Source organism: Malaya genurostris, chromosome 2, assembly GCF_030247185.1.
Source record: "Malaya genurostris strain Urasoe2022 chromosome 2, Malgen_1.1, whole genome shotgun sequence".
Classification (NCBI taxonomy): Eukaryota; Metazoa; Arthropoda; class Insecta; order Diptera; family Culicidae; genus Malaya; species Malaya genurostris.
The window spans coordinates 27,005,516-27,015,587 of NC_080571.1; the positions used below are offsets into that span (position 1 = coordinate 27,005,516).

General features: G+C 46.6%; 1 protein-coding gene across 1 annotated transcript in view; it reads right to left on the reverse strand.

Annotated features, from left to right (window-relative positions):
* Positions 1 to 10,072, reverse strand: part of LOC131428257 (uncharacterized) — a 29,452-nt gene that overhangs the window by 6,536 nt on the left and 12,844 nt on the right. The window lies entirely within an intron of this gene.

Genomic DNA, 10,072 nt, shown 5'->3' on the forward strand with positions numbered 1-10,072 from the left:
ACCCGTCTCGGTGCGGCAAAAATGAATCGCCGCAAGAAATGGCACCACTGATTGAGTGGCTATTAATAAAAATGATGTGACTGCTTTTCCGCGTTGTTGACTGTCAGTTGGTTCGTAATGGTTTCGAGAACGAGAACGAGGCCGGTGGAGGTTGACAGGTCTGCCAACATCTCTTCTGCGCCAATGTGTCGCATGTCATCATCGGCAGGCACCACTGGAAGTGCAGTGGGGGGGTTTCTTGTAATTACAGGACCAGTTCGACACCGGACCCAACCACGGTAATGATAGTGGATCCGATGCGTGACACGCGCGATTGGATCGCTTGCCGATTCTTTATGTTCTCTACCCCGCAGAAGATGTCGCTGCACCCGATTTGTTGTCAGCGCGCGCCGTGACGGAGGGGGAAACAAAAAGGCGAGGGGTCCTCCGCCGTACAGAATAAAGCTGGAATTGCAACTTTTTCGTTCCGTTGCGCATCGGCCGTACGGTGATTCCGAATGATGATTATTATTTGTTATTGCTCACTTTCGAGAGGTACTGGTCGAGCCGAGCTGAGTCGAGCGGAGCATAAGTTTCTCGAAGCTCATAAAAATCAGGCTTCGGGGGGTTAGCCAGCCGGTGAAACCTGTTTCGAACCCGGGTGTATACTTTTATTTGCTCTTTTAATCCGTAAGCCGGCGGATCATTACTTCATGCTCGCTCGTTATTGTGGTGTGCGTGTGTGTGAGTGTGTGTACGGTTTCGTATGAGTGCGCAACAGTTTTTGATCGATCGATGGTCCGATTGCCTCAGCTTTGCCCCCGAACCGTGCGATTGAGACGGTCATGGTCAAGCGTGACGCACCGTGATGGACAGTTCAAAATTCAACGCAGTCGAAAAAAAAAAGAAGCCAAACGTCACTAATGATTTTCAACTCCTTCCCGAAGAGCCCCGAAGGATTGACAGATCACGAATCTATTGCTCCAAGCCTTTCCCCCCTTCCATCTACTGAGTTGACATTTATTGTAATTGGATCTATTTTGACAGCTATTAAGCTTCCAAGCTTCGCAGAAGCGCAGAAGTGACGATCTTCGATTATTAGTCGATAGCGGTCGAGTAGCCCTACGGAAGCCTAATCCTAATCGACGAAACCGGAGCTCGAAGTAGAAGAAAAAGCAGTTAAAAGTATCAATCACCGATTTTTTCCCCCGATCTCCTTCTGGAAACCGTTTTATAGCCCCCCTTTGTTGTGAGTACAGCTCGGCCTAGCCCACGGGGATCCAGCGGCACAGACGAAATGGAATCAATAAAAGTGGAAGTTGAAAAGTGTCAAATGTTGCCAGAGTCGTTCTCCGACCAGCGTGAATGAGCCGCCATAAACTCTCGCTTAATCATGCTTAATCAACATATCAATGGGTTTTTTAATTAATTTTTAATGTATTGACGCTAGTTGACGTACCCCTCGTTTGACATTTCTGCTTCCAGGGCTGCGCTGGATGCTTCGATGTGATCGTAAATCACGAAATCGACGTTTCAATCTTCCTGGGAGTGATCTGCTTTGCATAACAATTGTACCGACCAGCAGTACGGGACTGTCATTTAGGAACCGAGGCTTCTACTGTTTTTTTTTTGCGAAAAAGCGACAGTGCAGGCACCCGCCAGTCGCCGCCGCTGTAGGTGAAATTCTCTAATTTATTAATTTTCGACACTTTTCTCCGTTCGTTGACAGTTGTTCGCAAATCGGCACATTCGGTATCGGTCACTATAGGAAACTTCAAACGTCAACCAGCCGCCTCCTACGACGATCAGCATTTCTAACAAAAAAAAAAACTATAAAATGAAATAGCTTTTTAATAATTTCCTAACCCCTTCCATTCCGGGTTGGGGTTTCTTTCTTCAGGGAAAGAACCGCGAGACACTAAATATAGATCAGCTTTTCGGGCACTATAACCTTCGGGCCAAGCTGACATAAATCAAGCATTGACATTCGAACGAACGACGGGAATCGGATTTCGCCATTTTTACTACCTTTATGTCGTTCTTTTTTTCTTTTGCCGTTTGCCACCAACTCCGACAACGACAACGACGCGACACTTGACAGCTGCCAAACTTCGGTGTTTGGATGGTGGTGGTCGGTCGCGAACCTCTAATTAAGTGTCATCTCCACTCATAAATCAGATCATCTCGCTGGCTGGTTCTGTTCTCTCGGTGATAATCTCTCCCGTACGAATGTGTTTCAAGCAAATCAGGGAAAAATCACCTTACATCGTCGGCGAGGTTATGTTTTATGGTTTCATTAGAGTAGAGGGAGGGGAGACAAAAACCAGACTCCAGACCATTGATTTGTGTTTTTTTTTGTTCCCCGTCCTACACTGAAGGGAAAATTACGTATAATTTGATTGCCTTAATCTGAGTCAAAATTTGTCGTCCCCGCGTGGTCGTTTGTCTAAACCTGCCCTGGCAACATTAAAATTTTGGAGTGATGGGAAACAGAAAACAGATGTGTCGCTGTCTGGGGCTCACTTTGTTTTTTTAAGATTAGAGACAATTACGGTGATTGTGAGGTAGTGGCAGAACCAGCAGTCGTCGTCGTCGTATAATTGTCTTAATGTACTGTACTTAACCCTACCAAAAACAACGAAAAAAAAAGACAAGCCCCGGCAACGCCGGTGAATGGGATTTATTTCTACTCATTTCCGGTGGAGTTTTTGTGTTCCTTTTGTTTTCGTTTCCATTAGAATCGATGACAGACGGGATTGTGTCAATTTACGAGCATGATTTATCCGACGCCAAATCGATTTGTACACACTTCATTAGCGATGTAAAAACGTCCCCAAAAAAGCCCCCCGCTTCCATTCGCTTTGATATGCAAATTCTACTTTCGGGCGAAAACTAGGGTTTTTTCGTTTTCCCGTTTTTTTTAACAGGTTTGCGTGCGAAATCGACCAATTCCAGGAAAACTTCGGCCAGACAGATAGTGCCGAAACAAAACAAAAAAGAAGCAAAATAGCACTTGAGAAAATAAAAACGAGGAGAAAATCTAAACAGGTATTAAGTTTATTAAAAAGCACTTCACATGCAAGCTCATTATAAAACGATTCTTCGCCATATCCCTGGTGCACCCTTTTTTTTCTTTTTTTTTTTGACGATGATGATTGTTGTATTTCCAATTGGAACATGAGAGCGAGCATCCGACATCGCGGCTCAGCAGGCTGTGTGTGTTTGTCCGTCAGTTTGACAGAAGGCGACGCTTCAGTTTTGTTTTTTTTTGTTTTCGCCTGTTGTTTTTCATTCGCCTGCAGCATTTTTCAAGTTTAATCAAAACCGTGAGAGACAGAAAACGGTGTGTGTGTGTGTTTGTGATTGTGAAAAGGTGAAAAACTAATGGGTTTTCGGGAAGAATTATTCGTATGTTCGTATCACGCTATCGCACCTAGCTCTAGAAGCTTGGGAGTGACGAAATTCTGGCCGGCCACTGATGGACCGACCCCGTCTGGAGAGTTGCAATTATAGGTAATTTGTGCCTAATAAGGCTTTTAATTTGTTCGGCGGCTCCGGTGCGGTGCGGTGCCGGTGACAAGGTGAGTAAATCCGAAATTGCTTTGTTTACATTCATGTGTTTGATTCCCTTGTTGATTAGCTTGGCTTGGGAAAGAGCCGAAATCACGCTAAACAATTAGCATAGAAAGCAGCAAACGGCAGCAGCAGTAGTAGCCCGAAAGCGGCTCCAATGATGAGTAACAATTAAGTTTTGCCTCTTCTTGACTGACTTGGCTTAGCCGTTCGTTCGATGTGATCGGCAAACCCGGGGAACGGGGGCACAGGAAAGAGATGGAGCATAACTTTCAATAACAGATGTCGTGATTACTGTTTGCGTTTGTGGACGCTTTCGGTCGATCGGTCGGTCGGCCTGCCTCTAGTCTACCGGGGTGAGCGAGATTTCTTTCGCGCTTGAACGCGCTTTTTTGTGCATATCGTATTTAGTTCGAAATGATACGTCTTGAGTCGGGTTTCCTCGCAGGTATGCATGGGAAGGGAAGAAGATGGAGGAAAAAGAAACTAATTTCACATATTAGATAAGTGATAAATTTTACCCTTTCTTTTGGGGCCGGGGCTAGGCTGGCCCCCGGTTGAAGAGTGCACCGAATGAAGCTTGTCCGCGTGGACGACGAGCCCCGATCGTTATGATTGCGATTAGCGATCGCGGTGGAGCAAAAAAAACCGAGCAGCACCGTGGTAAGAGTGAAGAAAAAGAAAAAAAAAATGGACGCTTCTTCGGCATGCGAGTGAGTGTATGTCAGCAGCGCTCGAGCGCGTCGGTAATTTATGATCATTTATTAAAATCTATCATTCACCGCCATATTTTTTTTTCTGTCGATGCTCTCGACTAGTGTGCGCCTACTAATTGTGAAGCGGGCAACATTCGGGGTGCACTATTGTTGGCCATAACTGTTAACGTTTTGCTCACTCTCTCTCTCTCTCGCTCTTTCTCTTCTTCCAGTCTCTGCCCCCCTTTGGGTTTGATCGACGTTTCGAAAAGAAATTAGATCGTATCCATAAAGGACTGTTGCGAAAAAAAAGCCTACTAATTTTACCCGTAAATAATTTCCAATTAAGTGCGATTGCCATGTGCTCGAAGAAGATGGCAGTGACATTTGACAGTGGCTGCGCACAGTGCGGGTCAGCCGAAATGAGATCGCGGTCAAATTTGATGGTTGGTAATTTTCGCTCTGAACGTGACATTAGTCCGCGTGGAGCGAGCGATCGATCGGTATGGTAAAGTACTTTACCAAATGCGAGACTTAATTAATTTAAATAGTCATTGCTTCACTTACGGTTGCCGAATGATACTCATCATTCGCCGTGCTGACTGGCGAACTCTGGCCCAATCGGTGAGTGCGTGTGTGTGTGTGTATGTACTTGCATGGCAGTGGCAGCGGCGAGTCAGTTGAGGGACAAATCAATCATTTGTCATTAGCGTTTGACTGTTTGGGGATCAATTTGTTATAGCCCGTGTGGTACGGCTATAGCTTTTTTTTACCGTTTCTCACCGTTGTGAGGTTTTTTTTCTATTCTGTTCTCATCGTATCGCATCTATTTTTGCAGATCGTCAACCCGTTCCATCATCGTCATCATGCGCGCGATTGAAACATCTGTTGTTTTTTCGTCGTTGCTGGCGCTTGGAATCCATGTTTTAAGAGATGAGCTGGTAGAAAATATGAAGTTTTTACTTTTTGCTGTAGCTGTTGTTTGGTCCTGCTGGCGTCACGATGAAGTGATTCTCCAAATAGTCAACAGAGGAGCCGGAGTGGTGTGTGTGTGTGTGTGTGTGTGTGTGTGTGTGTGTGTGTGTGTGTGTGTGTGTGTCTGCAAACTTTGAAGTGTACGGCCTACTGGCTGCTGGAGCCAATCAAGTACGTACGCCATCCGGACCCTAGAGTCTGCGTTGTCATGGATAAGAATGCTTGACATGGTAGGACAGCGTCGCACGGAGTTTCAGTTTGACAGTTCTTTTCTAATACAACGGAAATGTGATGAAAATTGATGTAGCATTTGAAAGAAATAGTCAACAAGACTAGTTGTGACACAACAGGAAACGGACAGACGGACCCATAATCGTTCGCAGATCCATGGCCGAACAGTGTGATTTATGCAGAGTTTTTTTGTTTCGTTTTGCAATCAACAAAACACATTCAAACTGCATTTACGAGCATTCCAGAGTTCCTCGAGGTGGACTGCTGCAATTTAGTTTCCCAGACAGCATCAGCGAAGAGCCACCACCCAGAGTAAATTAACTGCCGGGATCGTTGCAGCCAAAGACACTAAAACTCGATCAATTTCGTGCATTTTTACGATCCACCGCTCGGGAGCACTATCGGTGTCGCAATCGGATGTCCGTACAAGAACAAGAACTGCACCGCGGTGGCGGCGGCCCGGACGGACTTTCGATTTTCAGAAAACCGTCGACCAATTTTTATCGGTTCTTGGAAGAATGAACCGGCAGAATAAATCACAGGGGAAAAAAAATGTCCCTCCGGTCCAGTCCGAGCCCCGATCTTCGCGTCGTAACTTTGTTCCGAACTGAGGGTAAACGATTCCAATCAGTGTTGACTTAATCCTATTCCGGATCGGGCCTTGGTGCGGGAGCGTCCCCGCAAAAGGAAGAGGAAGAGGAACAAGGCGAAAAAAAAATGAATTACGAGCCGGTTCTGTTTTATGACAAATGAGCCGCTTTCAGAGGTGTAATCAAACAATGTCCGAACGGCAATCGACGACTCAGAGGCTCAGAGGACGCAGAAGGAGAGAGAGAGAGAGACCGAGAAAAAAATAATTAATAGGATATTTATGCGAACGTCAGGTTTGTGCAAAAGCCTAGAGCCGATAGGGACAATAAATTGCTCCGGTGAACGCGTTAGAAAGGGACCGGCGCGCGGTTCTGTCACTTTGACAGCGTGATTTTCTCATTCGTTCCGCTCGATTAAGTCATGAAGCGATTTGAATGTGATCGGTGTCATCGAATGTTGTGACTGCCGTCCGTGGGGCTATTAAAAATCTATTATTGAGGAAATTCAATTTGGTGTTCGCGGAAAAGCGGCGCTTTGCCTTTCGTTGTTTGCCTTTCTTCTTTCACACATCGCACGGCGTCATTTGTCGTTGTTCGCAATTTTGCCGCGGTTGACTGACGGTTCGGCACCAGTCGCCGCCGGTCGATTAATTCGAGATTAATGAAGCATACCATTATGGAGTTAATTTAATAAACCGCGCGCACTTGAGGCGTGATCGAGGAAGATCTCGTCGCCATTCTCAAGATCACTTCGAGAATGGTGCGGACCTCACAATCTAGACTGTGTCAAAATATTAGACGAAACGGATCGGATGTTCTATTCCAGGCGATCGTGTCGTGACTCGTCCCCGTCTGATGAACAAAAAACGGTTCACAGATGGGCCAATCTTAATTATTTGATAAATTGTCTAATCGCCGTAACCGGACAACTAATCAAGACGCTTGTCTTTCCCCGTGTCGCTTTGCGATGTTCTTCGTCCGTGTCTTCCGCGGGTTCTACAAATCGTAGAACATGGCCGCCGTCCAGCCCAGAACGTGACAGTCCGTTCCCTCCCTCGGCCGAAACGTAAGATTAATTGTCGTGTTGTCAGATTGACAAGCCGTTCGATGAAATCCGCGCGATAAGCAGACGATTACGAATTTTGGGCTCCGGGTGGCGCGGCGCATCATTGACCGACGCGACGCGGCGAATGACAAATCGTGGCCGCCATCTTGCCGAAAAAGTTTATGAACCGTCATTCCCGTACTGAAATTAGTTGAAATAATAAAGGTGATGCTGATTATTAGTGTGCTGTAATTGATGATTGTTTTTTTTCCGTCCGTCTTCCAGAAAATTCCCGGTCGGTCGGTAGCAATCCGACGCAGATTACTTTCGGACTTTTTTCGGGCACTTTCTTTTCGCAGCTTTTTTTCTTTTGGTTCTTTGTGGTGCAACTTTGTCTCCTGGCGAGGCTGCCACGGCGGAAGAGACACCACAACCCCCATAAAGGAATAAAAATCACTTTTTATGGTTGCAGCCGCCGCTGCGCTTTAGAGCAGAACAAGTCCCACAGGAATTAAGAATTGTTCTTTATTCTAAAAAAATAACCCCGAAACGCGAGGCATCCAGAAGCTGGGAACCTGCCGTCCAGTGGCCTCCCCGGGACGGGACGGGAGGTGTGTGTTATAAATTAAAAATTCCGACGTTTTGTTATAATCATTTATTTTTCTTCCTTTTGCCGTGTCTCCTTTTATGATTGGTCACCAATTCCCGAAAGGGGACAACGACAACACACGCCGGCGACGGTGCAAACTTCGCGGGAAACCTTGGGCTCATGATGAATCGTCTGTTTTTCTCTTGCGCTCTCGGTACAATGGAGGAACTGTCATAAAAGGCTTAAAAATGAAACGACACTCTCGGCACATTTCGGGCCGTCATTCGCTTCAGTTTCAGTGCGGCGGCCTGAAGGTGGCTAATAAAAAAAAAAAACGAACCCGATGAGATGAGTTCTGACGACGGTGACGATCGTTGATCGATCGCGCCGAGTCGTTCAATAAAATATTAATAACCTTCACTCGTCTTACGGTGAATTGCTTCTTTTTTTTCGGTTCGGTTCGGTTCGGTTGGAGTCCGAGTGATGAGGGTGACGCAGTGTAATCGTGTCACCTCTTTTTTCGAAGTTCCAGAAATTAGATAGCTATGATCGCGATCGTACCAAACGACGAAAAACGACCAACCAATTATTCGTCGTTTAATGTCAATTTAATGGGAGACCGTTGGATCTGCGTAAGAAGACCGCATAGGAAGGGGGGGGGGGGGGGGGGGGGACTTCGAGGTGGAATTCCATCGTTCAAGGTCGTCGTCTCGCTACTACCGCGGGGTGTCATTTGACACCCGCTCACTCGGAGCAGGAAAACGGAGCATCAGACACCACCGAAACCGAAAACACGGTAGTTTCATTTAATTTTATTTCACAGTTTGTCCAAATGCGGCGCGAAGACGATGGATCGTAAATGCGTTGAAGAGGAAGGAGAGGCAAAAAAAACAACAACATCAACAGTGCAGAAGAAATACAGAGAGCGACCTAAGCGACAGATTGTCAGTCTGGGTCGGTTTGTCGTAAAAACTTCCGCGGAGGTCTCCGATCGCGGCTTGATCGCGGTTTAAATTTTCGATCTTCAACGGACTGGGCTGTGTGCGGTGGGAAAGACACTCGCGGGACCACGAGTTCCTAATGATGGTTGATATTTCATTAAATGTCATGCGGCCGCCACGATGACAAATCATATTTCGTTCGCTTTGGAAACCGATCGGCGACAGTGTCTTCTTGGCGATCGATTCCCAGGAAATAGATGGAAGCTGGATGACACAGGGAAAAATCGGTGCGTTCGCGTTCACTTGGCCGTACACGGAGAGGTGCGTTTGGTGGTTGCGAACAAGAAAAATAAATCGTATTTGACACTTGGTTTTGTTTTCTTTTCCATTGATCCCGGATTCTCACGAGGCACCTTGCTTCCACTAGCACTAAACCCAGCATCCTGAAACAACCAAAACCGATTAGGTTCGGGGCACCTCGACAAATCGTCGTTTCATCAACAGACCGTCCAGCAAAATGACATTACACATTCTTTACCCCCGCTCGACACCGTACCTGACAGAACGACGACGACGACGACGGTTTGTCCGACAGAGTGACAGTGACAACCGAGCGAAGGAAGAAAAAAAATCCCTAACAATAACAAATCAGCAGTAATAACAATAACAAATCAGCTTTGGAACAGACGGGCACTGGCGGGTTTCTTCGGGCACGGAACCTCTACCAAACCAAACTCCCAAACGGAGGGAAGACTCAAACAAAGTCGAAGAATAAATAAACACAATTGAAACACACTCGCGCACACACATTTTGGTGACAAATCAAAACAACGTTACATCACACATTTTTTTTTTCTTCACTGGACGCTGTTCTCCTGTGCGGGTGTTGTCATTTTGCGTGTAAATCTTGGTGTGGTTCTTGTGGCCCGAAAATGTCGTGACCAGCGCGCGGACGAGACCTGCCACTTGAAGCCGTTCTCTTCAAATGGTCACACTCAAGTGGAACTTAATTCGCCCTCTGATGCTGGCTGGCAACGCACGAAAACGTCAAACGTCACCGTCAGCTGTCAGATGTGGACCTCCCAGGCCTGCTTCGATTCCTTTTCTTCTGTCTGTTTTTTTTTTTGGTCGAAGCTGTAATTTAATTTTGCCTTTTCCGCAAGTGTCACACCCTCACACGATCACGGCAAATGGAACCGGGCGCTAATTGCGGCGACAATGCGGCGAGGTCGCAATCACACTCGCAGGCTCAACGGGAAAGGTGTGAGCAGCAATTCTGCGACGCGCGAGTCTGTAATTATGACTGCACGGCGGCTTGGACAATGACAATATTGATCGCCGTCGTCGTCGCCGCCGCCGATCGTATCTAGCTCAAGTGTCATTGAGATCGCACATTGGCCCCCGGGGCGCTTTGCTTTGATTGATTTCCGGCACACTACGACGGGTTGGTCAGT